Consider the following 13,350-nt stretch of genomic DNA (forward strand, 5'->3'; position numbering starts at 1 on the left):
AAGATATATGGTGAATTTGTGAGCCAAATGCCAAACTCAAGGTACCAAGTTTTTGTATCTTTTCTTGACAGCATAATATCTTTGTTTAAACCACAAATTAAAAGTTCATACTGGTAAAACAAGAGCTCCCTGAACAGGATACTGAAACTGGACTGAAAATTTGTTCTAAAAATTAGCTGGTTGTGTCACACTACTCCAGTAGAGATAATAATAAAACTACTAGTCAGGTTATTCTCATACAAATGGCCTGTAATGAATTAATCCATTTTATGTTTTGTGAATGCAGTGAGTACACAAAAGGAGCCTAAACATGGTGATTGACATACAGTTCTGGTAACTAAGTTTATCTATCCTGGATACAAGTAGTCATATGGAAATCCATGTTTTTGCTGAGCTGTGAGATATTACCTGCTGCTGCGATTGTGTGGATATATCCTATGGTACTTTGCCCTGTAGGAAGCTGAGCCATTTCATATGGTATTTTTTCCATTCCAGGTGTAAGAACTTTCTTCTACCATCACTGAGAACTGTGAGAAGTTGCATGGTGATGGGCCTGCATTCTCATTGCAAAATTATCAAGTGGTCAGCACAAATAAGCTGAGGACAGGAAGTGGTAAGCGCATTTCTCTATGACAAAGGTGTCAGACTTTATGTTTGAGCTGGAATGACTCCCTGTATGCTTTCTGTGACTGGAGTTGGAAATCCACTAATGACACAACTCTAGCAGTGTGGAGCCACAGAATAGAAAATTTAAGAAGATAACAATACAGCTCTACTCCAGACAAGACAAACAAATAGCTCATCCTTCAGAAATTATAGGCACTACTCTTGTTTACCTTGAACATTGTGAAAAAGTTTTCCTGGAAAGATGAACAAAATTATTTTTTTGAGTATCCTATCTCAAGAGCAAGTATAAGTAAGATCTTGCAGTTCTCATTGGAAAGCCTGTTTATAGCGATAAAAAATTCCTGCAAGGAAAATTTGTATTAAAATGAAAGTATAGAAACTGAAGCAAGATTTTTAATTTCCTACCAAAGTTATACTGCATCTTTGCTGCCTAAATGCAGTTGCTTTGCAACAGATGCATTTTCCCAGATCCAGCTCCTGCAGGAGAGGTCTGAGCATTTGGAACATCTGTTGTTTGACAAAAATAGGATAATCACTACATTCTGGTATTCTTAGTTGAGTTAGTGCATAACAATTTAGAAAAAAAGATGAGGGAAATGTAGGAGATGGGTGTATGTTCAGCAAGGAAAACTCCCCCTAGACCTATAAGAAACACCAGAAGTGTAAATTCTGTGCATTTCTGTAAATGTACAGGAAATTAAATTTCATTTGGGTATGAATAGTTTGGTTTCCTCTTAGAAAATAAGCTCATTAGCTCCAGGGATGATTATGAGAAAGACAAAGAGAAAAGATGGATGTTGTGTCTTGGAGAAAATATATCCTAGTGAAGAAAATAAGAAAATGATCCATAGTTCAGCTAAATAAAAACGTTACCACTGGATAAAGGAATGACTCATGCTGTTTTGTTTTATTCACAAGAAGAATATAAACAGACAGCAAAACAAACCCAATTGAATAAAAACATTTTCAGGGAAATTAAAGTCATCAAGTTTCTATCTCTGTCTCTTTCTCTCTCCATGGAAATAAATCATCTTTATGGATCATTGTTTGAGTACCTTGGGAAATTTGTTTCTACAGAAGGAATAAAAAATTATCAGAAAAAACAGTTTCTATTGGACTGCATAGGATTTTTAAATAGAGAAGCCCTAACTGTTTAAGAACTGTATGTGCAAATAACATACGTGAACACTGATGCAAGTTCGTATTCATTATTTTGTCTGGGATGCCTAGCATGATACAAATTATTATTTAAAATATTTCAGAATTTGTTGACATTTGGGGATTTATAGGAGATCATAAAACTTCTGCTGATAAAACTGCTTCTCACACCCTTGACCACAGCATGCCTGATCACTAAAGTTTTGGTGGAAACTTCCTTAGGAGTATGGCACACTGTTCAGAAAAAATCAGCTGGTCTTCACAAACCATTTCCCTTATTCTTAGCCCTAAGGAGGTCTCAGAACATGGGCATGTATCTGGTGCCTTTGATACCTTTTCCACAATTCTTTAAAGACGTAAGGATGGTGTTTTACTGTATAGAGATTCTGTCAGTATGACTCCATATAAACCTACATTTTTTAAAATTAATTTCTTTACTAGTGCCCTCAAGAAAAAAATTTATTTCCTAGAGCAACCAGGTTAGGTCTGGTTCTTGATGCTCTGATATTCTTTGTATTAATTTTCCAACCTTTTGTCTCCTGAAGCAACATCATTTAATGAATATCACCAGAACAATGGTTCTGCCTTCCTTAGTGTCCTGCTTCTACCTGTAGATCTCCAGCTGATACTTCAAGAGAAGTTTCCTGCACAGTTAAGATTCTGTGGATAAAAACATTTATTTTTCAACCTTTTCAGAAAAGTACTTGGAGCTCTGAAGTGTGAGATTTGATTGTTAAATCTCATAGTTGGGACCTCAGGAAGAACTTCAGTGTTTACTTCTCTATAAGGGAGGAATATGAAAGTGCTGCTTCTTCTGTCTCACTCCCTCTATATCTTCACCTGCTCTCCATCTCATTCTTTCCAGACACTGACTGTGAATAGTTTGTAGATTGTAGGGACCTATGGAAACCAATGTTATCATCAGACTAAATCATTCACTTCTAGCTTGCTGTCAGCTGTACTGGAACTCCCCTTCTGCTATGAATCTTAAGATGAAGGGCTAGAGGAGAAGAGTAGGAAGTTACTATCCCCACTGTGAGTTCCAGTGATGTTCTCCCTCTGAACTGCATCTGAATAGTAGAACAGATGCTTTAGGAAGTTACATAAGCCTTTTCTCCATAAATTCCTCATTTGGGGTCTATCTGTAGCTTCAAGAGATCAAATACATTTTATTTCCATCCCAACTGAAATACAACTTTAACTGGATGAGCTGAATAATGTTCTGCAGTCTTTCCCTTGTCATATAGAAACAGAGGTAACTTCACCCTTAGGAAATGATTGGGAAATTCATTCCACTGTTTTCTGACCACCTTCAGGAAAGTCACTGGACTTACCAGACAGTGTCTGAATGTAGGACACCTGTCATATGATATCATACAGTTCATTATGGATACCTACACACCAAATTTAGAATCTTGTGGAGAAGGAATGGGATCCACACTGTATTCCAACATCTTTAGCTCATATCCAGTTACAATAGTCACAGGGACCACCTGTGTAACTGACAGAGTTGGTTGAGCATCTGCTTCTTCTTCTGACAGTTTTGGACACAGAAAGTCTGGGACACATCCTGACAAAACAAAGTATGAAGAAGTGGTGATGGCACTGCAATACAACCAAGCAATCAGGTCTCAGCCTCAGTAAGAGTCACAGCCTCCCTTTCTGCAAATATCTCATCTCAGTAAGGATCATGCTGCTCTTTCAACCCATTTTTTGAAGTGTCCTTAGGTACTGAGGTGCTTTATCTAGATTCACAGTTTTTATTACACACTCTGCTGCTCCTCTGTTCTTCTCCGAGAATCAAGTTGTGTCCCACTGTCTGTCTCAGTGGTCAAAAAAAAAAAGACATTAGAGAAAAGCCAGAACTAAAATATTTGTGAAAAATGTTGGACATAGTTTTCTTGTAAGGCTGAGTACCACTTCCACAGGCAGTGCTGTCCTAAGTTTCTGCTAGTAAAGATTTACACTGTAAATGGTATCCTTGTGGTTGTGCCTTTATACTCAGTAAAAGAGGCTGAAAGTCTTATTACTAGAGCCCTTCTGTGCACCTGCTGGTAAACATCCTAAATGTTTAGCTATGGATTTTAACTATACACTGTGTTAGTGTAATGGTGCAGGTCTAGCATAGTTCGCTCTGTATTTCTTAGTGTATCATGTATAAGACAATTGAACAACGGAGCCAAAGAATGGTGATGATTGTCCATCTGTAACTTCTTTCTGTACAAACTTAATGTTGACACCTCAGAGGTATGAGAGTCACTGTCAAGAACACTCAGGGCACAGTGTGCAACAACTGAAGATGTCACTGTAAATATTTTGGCCACCCCAAAATGTTTGTAACAGCAGCTAAGACCTTGGAAGAAATTAAAGCAAAAGATAAGTGCATGCCATGTCACATGAGAGAGAACATTCTGAAATAAATGCATGTTGAGAATGTGCTAAAAACAAATGCTGTCAGACTCCTTTTTTTATTCCCCTATTGAAAATTCAGTTGTTTCCCTCTTTTCATCAGAAAAAGAATATGGATTAACTATGTGTTTTTAGGCTACTCTTCAAGATAACATTGATTATTTTGAGTTATAATATTTTAAATTTATAACAAAAATCTATAAAGAAGTTCTTACATTTAGGTTGTGGGGGTTTTACTGGAAAAAAAAAAAAAAAAAGTAAGTCATTGCAAGTTCTGTCAGTCTAATTTCCCATCAGGAGGCAACTAATGTGAATGGGATTTCAACCATTTATCCTTCTGTGTATGGTAGTTACTTCTCAGTGCTTATAAGCCCACTCATCAATTTAACACAGATTTGATAAATAGTTAGAAATCGTAAGGATCTGAAGTTTCTATACCTTTTTAGAAAGTAACAGATTGGTATAAAGGAAAGATACAATTTTAAGGCTTAAACAGCTACCTCTTCAGCTTTTCCTGTCAAGTGCTTAGTCAAGATGGGTGTAGTAGTTGTCTAATTAGATTATGATTTCTGTACCACTCAAAGCTAGCTACAATATTCACCATCTTTTTTTCCCCACACAGAAAAGAGTTAAGAGATATTAGCAGGATCTGAAAGGCAGGAGCTCAAAAAGGAATTTTCATCTGGATTTTTCATCCGGTGTTCTACTTAATATGGCTAACAATTTCATAATTTAATAGAAAATCAGACTTCATTATTTCTAGAGCTCATGAAATATGTAATTAGTTTTCTTAACAAAATCCACATCAAAAGTTTTGTTACTTCAGTTATGTCACCTGTGTATTTCAAGTTCTGTGACCTATAGAATTACCCTAGACTTTTAAAAATATCCTGATCATGCCATAGGAATTTCTTGCAGTACTGATAGGAGAGATGAAACTACCAGATATAATGGAGTAAGCAATTTCAAATAAGTTTTATTTGTACTAATCAATAAATATGATTTTTCTAGTAGGTTAATACTGAGTCTTGGAAAAAAATTTCCAGCTGGAAACTGGAAAAATTACATTTTGAATCAATCTTTCTTTTTTAAATACTAAATTTTCACAGCCACTTTTACAGCTTTCCAAATTTTATTCCAATTGGTATACTGACCTTGAAGATAAGAATTAATATATTTACTTTGCTGAATTGGGACAATTATATATTCAAGGTCTGGGAAGGTTTTGATATGATAGTAAAGAAAATGAAAAACAATTTATTTAATTTCATGAAAACCATAATATATTTTTTTTTCCATTATTTATCTACATCTACTCCTTTATGAATTTGAAATCTTTTGGAAAGGAGTGAAATATTTCCTTGTAAAAGACTGCATGAGATATAAATTAAGATTGAATTTGTGAGATTAGGAAGATGTCTCTAGTAAGACTGAGTGTTTAGGTAAAATTCTAGTAATAATTCTAGTGAACTACATTAACACATCATGCAGCACTTTGTATGATTTCCCATTCAATTTGCTGCTCAAGCTAGTAAATAAATCAGCATAATTTATAGTAAATTCAAGGAACAGAGAGACTTAAAATAGAAGTTAATTTTAATTATAGAGATTTTATGTCTTATGTATACGAGCAGAGAAAGTGAGCTCATAAAGAAAAGTGAATATAATATGCTTTCCTTGGAGCGCTGTTGTCTGGGACTGAATTTTTCCATACTTTGTGGCTGCAAAGTTCAAGGATCTCATGTCTGCAATGAACAAAATAATCTAGCTGACTAAACCACAAAGTGAAATTACTATTGCTCTCAATATTTAATGGTTAAGCAATATCCTAGGATATTGGGTTGTAAGAAAAACTAAGGTTTTTGCTCTGTTGAAAAATAGCAGTTTCTAGAACAAGAAAAAGGTGGTCCTGGGTGTGCATTCTGTACCTAGAAGGTTGATTAGTCTTGTGACACTTGCCAGTTTAACTGTCCATAACCCAGAAACAGCTAACCTGAGAAATCCATGCTGTTTTACATAAAGAGCATTCATACTGTTGGAGACAATAGAGGGAAAATTTACCTTTAGGGATAAGAAAATCTATGCTATCCCCCTTTCTGTGCTAGACACTCATCAACCAGTGACCTGGTTTATCTTTTGGGTGGATATTTTGAGCACAAGTAATTTCTCATTAACTTTATCCAGTCACCCTTGGAAAAATATTTCAGTTCTATAGAACATTTTATTATCAAAATAAAGTCCTCATTATCCCGTTCAGACAACTGTTTTGAACATTTAAGTATAGATGAATGGCAGAATTGGTGGTATTAAGCTGAGAATCCTGGAGTCTGCATCAATACAGGATTTCCTAAGGCAGTTTTAGGAGCTCAGTGCATGTAAATAATTGCAGCATACAGTATGTATGTTGGGCTCAGTAATTCCATGATAGTAAGAACTCTAGTAACTGCCTGATACAGATGTAGATTTTTGCTTATGGAAAAAACATCCTCTTTGTTCTCTTATATTGTCACTATTGTGGTCACTGATACTTTTCTATTTCCTCCATACCCAAAAAGTGATTCCTTGTTTTCAGTCCTCTCAGGATATGAGGATCTGGAAGATAACATGTTTGGCAAATTAGTCACTAGACCACCTTAAAACAAAATGTCCTCTGTGACTTAAGACATAATGATTTCCTTGAAGAGATATTGTGGTTAGTATTATTGAGTTATTTACTTTTTTTTTATGATTATTATCTTAATGTATGCATACTCATTTTGTGGTAGGTCATTAAGATTGTAGGACTAAATTTCAGCTCTAGTATGAATAAGTGCTTGTACTCCAAACTAATTATATTTGTAATTTTTTTTTCCCTGAAAATAATTTTTGTTTGCATATCTAAAAAATAATTATTTCCTGTAATTCCTTCCATAATATATACCACATATACCTCATTGTACCAATGTTTATATTGACAGTTATCTATTATCTATAAATAAAGTGAAAATCTAAACTGGAATTCTATATATTTTCAGTGTTTAGCTGTAGGAGGACGGCTGGGAAAAAGAACTGAGAGTGCTGTACAGCTAGTGAATGATGAGGACATCTTGACCTTGGTCAGCCAGAAGCCTTGGGAGCAACAAACAGGAATGTAGAAAAACAAGATAAGGATGCTGAGCTTTGTCTGAAGAAAACATGAAAGGCTATGGTTAATGGAAAAGATCTGGCCATTTCTTAAACAGTGGAAAGTTTTCTGCCTTGAGCTAAAAGTGTATAAGATGTTGTGCTTGTGCTTGTAAGATTTAATTAACCAATAGGCTTAGGATATCAGTAACTAACTTATAGCTAATGAGTTGTCTGGTGTATTATGGACAGAGGGTAATGACCAATCAAATGTTAGTCTTAGGTGCGTGGACAGTGTGTGGAGAATGCATGTAACCAATCAAGCCTTCTGTTTATGTGTGATCAGTTGCTAGGAAGATATATAAACGTGCTTGTATTGGCAATAAACATCTTCGATTTATGACTCTTATAGAGTTGCCGGATTCCGTTATTCTCCTCATTTAGCTTCTAATAATCTTCCTCAGATCAGGTTGGACAATGGAAAGAGCACAATTTCATGTTCTTTTTTCATACTTGGAAGAGACCTTATCACTTTTTACAACTATCCGAAAGGAGGTTGTAATGGGGTGGGTGTCAGTCTCTTCTCCCAAGTAACAATCAAAAGGACAAGAGGAAATGCCCTCAAGTTGTGCCAGAGGAGATTTAGATTGGATATGAGCAAAAATTTCTTCACTGAAAGAGTTGTCAAGCAGTGGAACAGGCTGCCCAGGGAAGTGGTTGAGTCACCATCTCTGGAGATATTTGAAAGATATGTAGATGTGGTACTTAGGGACACAGTTTAGTGGTGGACTTGGCAGTGTTAGGTTTACGGTTGCACTCAATGATCCTAAGGGTCCTTTCGAGCCTAAATGATTTGATGATTCTATGACTGAAAGGTTTGACACACATAAAATTCCTTTGTTACTAAATGATACCACCTCATTAGCACAGTCATTGTCATGCAGGTGTCCTGAAACCAATCCTTAGAGAGGTCACCTTTCTAAAAGGTTTTTCCTGTCAATTTTAATTTTGGAACAATTACCTTTTTTATATCTTTGACAGAAACTTGATTAATGGCCTTGAGATGACAAAGTTACACATACGTTCTGAATCAGAAGAAAAAAGGAGTTTTTCTTTTTATCTCTTCAGTGACATTCATTACTGTATGCAGCTTCTTGTGTCCTTTGTAAAAAGTTAATGGATTGCTGCAAAGGAAATCCTTTACTTTGTTAAAATCCACTTCTCAGCACTATTTGTGAGGGAAAGACCTAACACAGTACAGACTTTAAATGAAGGTCAGCATTAGATGATAGATACAAAGCAGAGAACAAAAAGATGAAGAAAAGTTAAACTATACAAAGGGTGAGATTTGTTAGGAAGCTAAGCCACTGAACAGCAGTAAAAAATAAGAAGGCTTTTTAACATTTAAGAAAAGAAAATGAAGAATGTGGTCTCAGTGAATTCTAAGGCTAATGTTTTAATTAGTGTTGCGTTAATAATTATGTGCTCTTCCCCTAGTCCTCATAAATCGAGCTAATACGATGTATCTACTGTAATAAGAAAAGTACTGCACAAAAATAAAGGACCGGTGTGGATTTCCACACCCACATGAAAAACATACTAGAAATACAAGGAAATTTTTCCTTCTTATGACTGTTATTCCTGGCCTGTTGTTGTAGACATGGATTTTCTTTAAGTTTGTCCTGGCTGGGGCTGGACTTGAGCTCCTGTTGGTTTGGCAGCTGGAGGAGTGCTGCAGCACACTGAGACCCCAGGGGCTCTCCAGGCCCCAGAGCCCTTGCCTGGGGGCTGGGGCAGGGGGAGCACAGCTGGAGGTCTGGGCCCGGATTGGCCGATAGTCCAGGTCATGTGACACTGTGCTCACTATATAAAGTCAGGAGTGGGCCAGGAGGGGCTCTCACTTCTGGGAGTGTGGCTGTGGGGCCTGTGTGTTGGGGATCTCTGGCTGGGAGCAGGCACGTGGGAGGTGAGCAGCTGTATTGTCCATTATCTGTTGTTACTGCTGTCAGCGTGTTATTCTGTCACTGTTGTTAAACTGTTTGTATCTCAACCCACGAGTCTCCCTTTGCCCCTCCAATTCCCTCCCCGTTCCCAAGTGGGTGGAGGGTGGGTGAGCGACTACGTGGTGTTTAGTTGCTGAGTAGGCTCAAATGATGACAGAGTTATTTCTCTACCTCAATAAATTATTTAATTTCCTTAATTTAAAAGTTACCAGACCTGCCGAATCACTGATAGGTTTATTTTGTGTCTGTATGGTGTCCTGTCCCACTTTGTGGTCTAGCGTGAGGTTGTTTTTAATTATCTGTGTGCTATGAGAACTGTCAAAGATCACTCAAAAGGTTTCTCCAAATCGCCAGTTTTTACTTGAAATTTGATAGTGTCACAACAGATAGTATAGCAGCTAGGCAAAAAAACTCGAATAATAACCAAAATTTGTGAATACAATGAAAACAGTGGCTGAGTCAAATCTTACATCATATACTGACAAACCATAAATACACCAACAAACTGTGCAATATGTAGCATACACCAAAAAGCCTTAAATCTTATCATATGTACCAATGAGGCATATATGCAGAGAATGGGAAAAAGGGAAAAAAATGAAAAGAGAGTGAGAGAGAGGAAAAAAAAGGGGGGAGGAGAGAAAGATTTCACTAATACTGGTTCTAACGTTGGTGCCACCAGCCTAGAGGTCTGCTTCTGGAGGGGCAGCACACAGGGCTTCAGTTTGCACCCTATAATCCCTTTCCTCTCCTCCAGACAGGTGTTTGGATTCATTAGGCTAATTAGGTGTCATGGGCAGTTCATGCTTCTGTAATTCTCTGGGGCCAGTGCATGCACAGTTTGTACCCTCAGTGCTCTCTGGAAATAGTTCGGTGGTCTTGGGGGTCGTTTGGGAGCTACTCCCCTCTCCTTCCAGGCAAGACCCTTCCTCTCAGTGTACACATTGTGAAAATGGCCTCTCCATTGACTCCTCCGTCTTGAGTCACACAAGACAGGGAAGTCCAGCTTCAGAAAGTTGTGGTCCCACCTCCATGGGACCCCCCTGCTCCTCTCGCCGCTTCTCTCTGTTGTTATCTGCATGACTCAGATATTTCCATAGAGACATCTCCTTTGCCAAAGTTCCCCATTGGATGTTTGAGGCATCAACTATGATTTTGGTTGGACCATCACATATGGGTACTGTATGGATGGGCATAGAAGAGAACATCTGCTTCTTAGATGGAATATAGCTTCATCATAGAAGTACAGCATCTATATTCAATAATGATATTACTGCATTACAAATAAGAAGAGTCATCTGTAAAGTCAAAGCATGATACTGCAGTTATAACCAGTTGTAGTGTTATAAGCACACAGCCAATTTATTCTCACAGCTTCATTTACAATGCTTGGCTATATTTGTTCAAATATGTTCATATTGTTCATACACCTTTGTATATACCAGGTATTGGAGGCTGTTCCATCAATGGTCCTCACTAACACACGGATGGATGCCTTTACATGGTGATTCTTTCTTTAAGAAGAATGGGTGAAGGTCTTGATTTGCTATCTCTCTGCACCCAGCAAGACAGGTGGGAGAAATACACTTGTTCTAGAGTATGACCAGGTCCTTGTGATAAATGAACAGACTATCAGTAAGGTCTACATTATAGTTCTTGGCCAGCAAGGAATTGGAGCAGGTGGCTTACCACAGGCCATCACTGCCCTCTTCTTACTTCACTGCAGGTGCTCCAAATGAGGAAGTCATTCTTAGATTTATAGCCTAGGATCTTCTCTATTCTGATTCAAATTCTGTTTCTTTAGGTAAATAAGTAAAATATTTCTTTGGCCATATGTTGTGGATTTAAATATAATTATAATGTGTGTAACAGGAAAATTTCTAGTGAGATTGTGTTGTCATACATGTGTAAGAGAAAGAGATTGGGAGTTGACACTTTAAATCTGGTATCACTCCCAAGTGATTGATTGTTGTTAAAGTCTCATCTCAGACAAGAATTGTAATAATGTGTATACAATTAGAAAGTGATGTTGTTTGTATTAGCTCTTGCTTTAATATACACATTAACATAAAATGATCATCAAAAGAGCCTTTTCTGACTAAAACATACCAAACAGGCACCAGAGAACAGGAGTTTTAAACTTAATTGAAGCAAATAATTGTTTGCTAGCTATTAAAGTGCAGGAGATGACTTCTAATGTAACAAAAAGGCTTCATATAGCTATTGAAGGGAATTGACTTCAGACTAGATAGATGGGTGATCAGGCTGCCCCTTAGGGACAGAAAGAATAAAATGAGTTAGAGTTTGGAAGAATACATGATGTGGAAGGAGAAATTACTGTTAAATCTATCATTCAATAAGAGAAGACTTTAAATATGTGAATTTATTATGAATTAATTAGGTATAGTTTTTCATTCACTTATACCTATGTCTTTCCAAACATTTAGAACTGTATTGCCTATTTTGGATGTTATTAAAAAAATTTTGCATTTATATATTTATCTTAACTTGTGATAAGTGAAAGGAACTGAAAACACCAATGTTCTCTTCACCCACGAGTGCAGATTCTATATTGAAATACCCCATGAAATGTTCCAAATGTTTTTCTGCACATTTCTAAACTTCCAAAAGATAGCAGAAGAGCTCTCAATTTGATCTGCATCAGCTGGGGGAAGAGGCAGTACCAAGAGGATTGGGCAAAGTAGAAATGTCTTTCAGAGAATGCTGATGACATGCAATACTCTCTGGCATACATTGGTGTACATGTTTGAACCATGTGTGTCACTTGTTCAGTGTCACAAATTGTTCAAAAAGAACAAAAGAAACCACAAAGGACCAGTGTCTGTATTTTTTAAAGGCTTTTAAAGTTAGATTATATTTAATATATAATAAAACCACAGGATGATACAGTCATTGATGTTAATTAAATGAAAAAGGAAGAGAAGAAAAAGCTACTGAAACAAAGTCATAATAAAATAATGTACATGGAGATGACTATAAGAATTTTAAAATTAGCAATGCCCAAACCAACTAATCAACCAGACATACCAGCAGAACTGTGGCTATTACCCTGTTATCTAGTATTTGCATATTTTAGAGATGGAAATGAGAAAATATATGATCTGTCACTCGCATAAGTCCGACAGTATGAACTATCAAAACTGTAGACTCAATAGAAAACTTCAAGAGAGAACAATGGGCTGTACGATGTGCTGCTTAGCAATCAGAATGAACCACTTGGCTAAAATGGAAACAGATAAAACAATTCCTATTTTCTAGCAAAGATAATGTTTTTTCTTGTTTCCCTTAGGGATAGGAAGTCAATTTTCCCTATTGGAGATTGAAATGCAAACCTTATGAACCCCTAGAATTTTAAGGGAAAAGTAATTTTCCTTCTTTTTAATATATTTTTTTTCCACACTTCTCCTGTACAGTTCATGTTACTTAAATCTACCACATAGAGAATATAAAATAGTAGCTATGTTTTATTAAGCAAATAAATCATGGCAGAAAAGTACTGGTTGCACAGAATCAGCTGATTTTATGGAAGTTTTATATAGTTAATTTGAACAAGTGAAGGCAGATTTGTTGAAGTTTTTTTCCATTTTCACCTCTTTAACGTGCAAACTAACACTGAATGCTAATATTTAAGAAACTGTAGGCTAACACTCTAGGGCGCATAATAAAGATCATTTATCCACTCAGGCTTTCTTCTACCACTTGGACTTTCAGATAATGAAGTTTAAAAAAACTCTGCATGATTTCAATCTCAAGTTGCATTTATCTTGCAATCATACACCTTTGGAAAAATTTTTTTCATTTTCTCTGTTTTGTACTGTTGTATTTTAAATCATAGATTTTCCTTCTCACTAGCAGTAACAAAACTTGTATACTAATCACAGACTATAAAGTGCTGAGTCCTAAGTCCTTTGAACTAGAATGCAATAATATTCTATGATTTGCTAGAGTGTGTTTGTAATCAGGGATTAAATTCATGAATCAGACCTTTGTGAACTTCTATACATTTGGTATTCCACAGATAAACAGTTAG

General features: G+C 36.4%; 1 long non-coding RNA gene across 1 annotated transcript; it reads left to right on the forward strand.

Annotated features, from left to right (window-relative positions):
* The first annotated feature begins 402 nt into the window (after window positions 1-402).
* Window positions 403-7,705, forward strand: LOC116961334. Its single transcript, XR_004406955.1, has 2 exons — window positions 403-613; window positions 7,209-7,705. It is a non-coding gene; the product is annotated as an uncharacterized LOC116961334 (long non-coding RNA).
* Window positions 7,706-13,350: the final 5,645 nt, after the last annotated feature.

This window comes from Tyto alba, unplaced genomic scaffold (assembly GCF_018691265.1).
Source record: "Tyto alba isolate M040663 unplaced genomic scaffold, T.alba_DEE_v4.0 Super-Scaffold_48, whole genome shotgun sequence".
Taxonomy (NCBI): domain Eukaryota; kingdom Metazoa; phylum Chordata; class Aves; order Strigiformes; family Tytonidae; genus Tyto; species Tyto alba.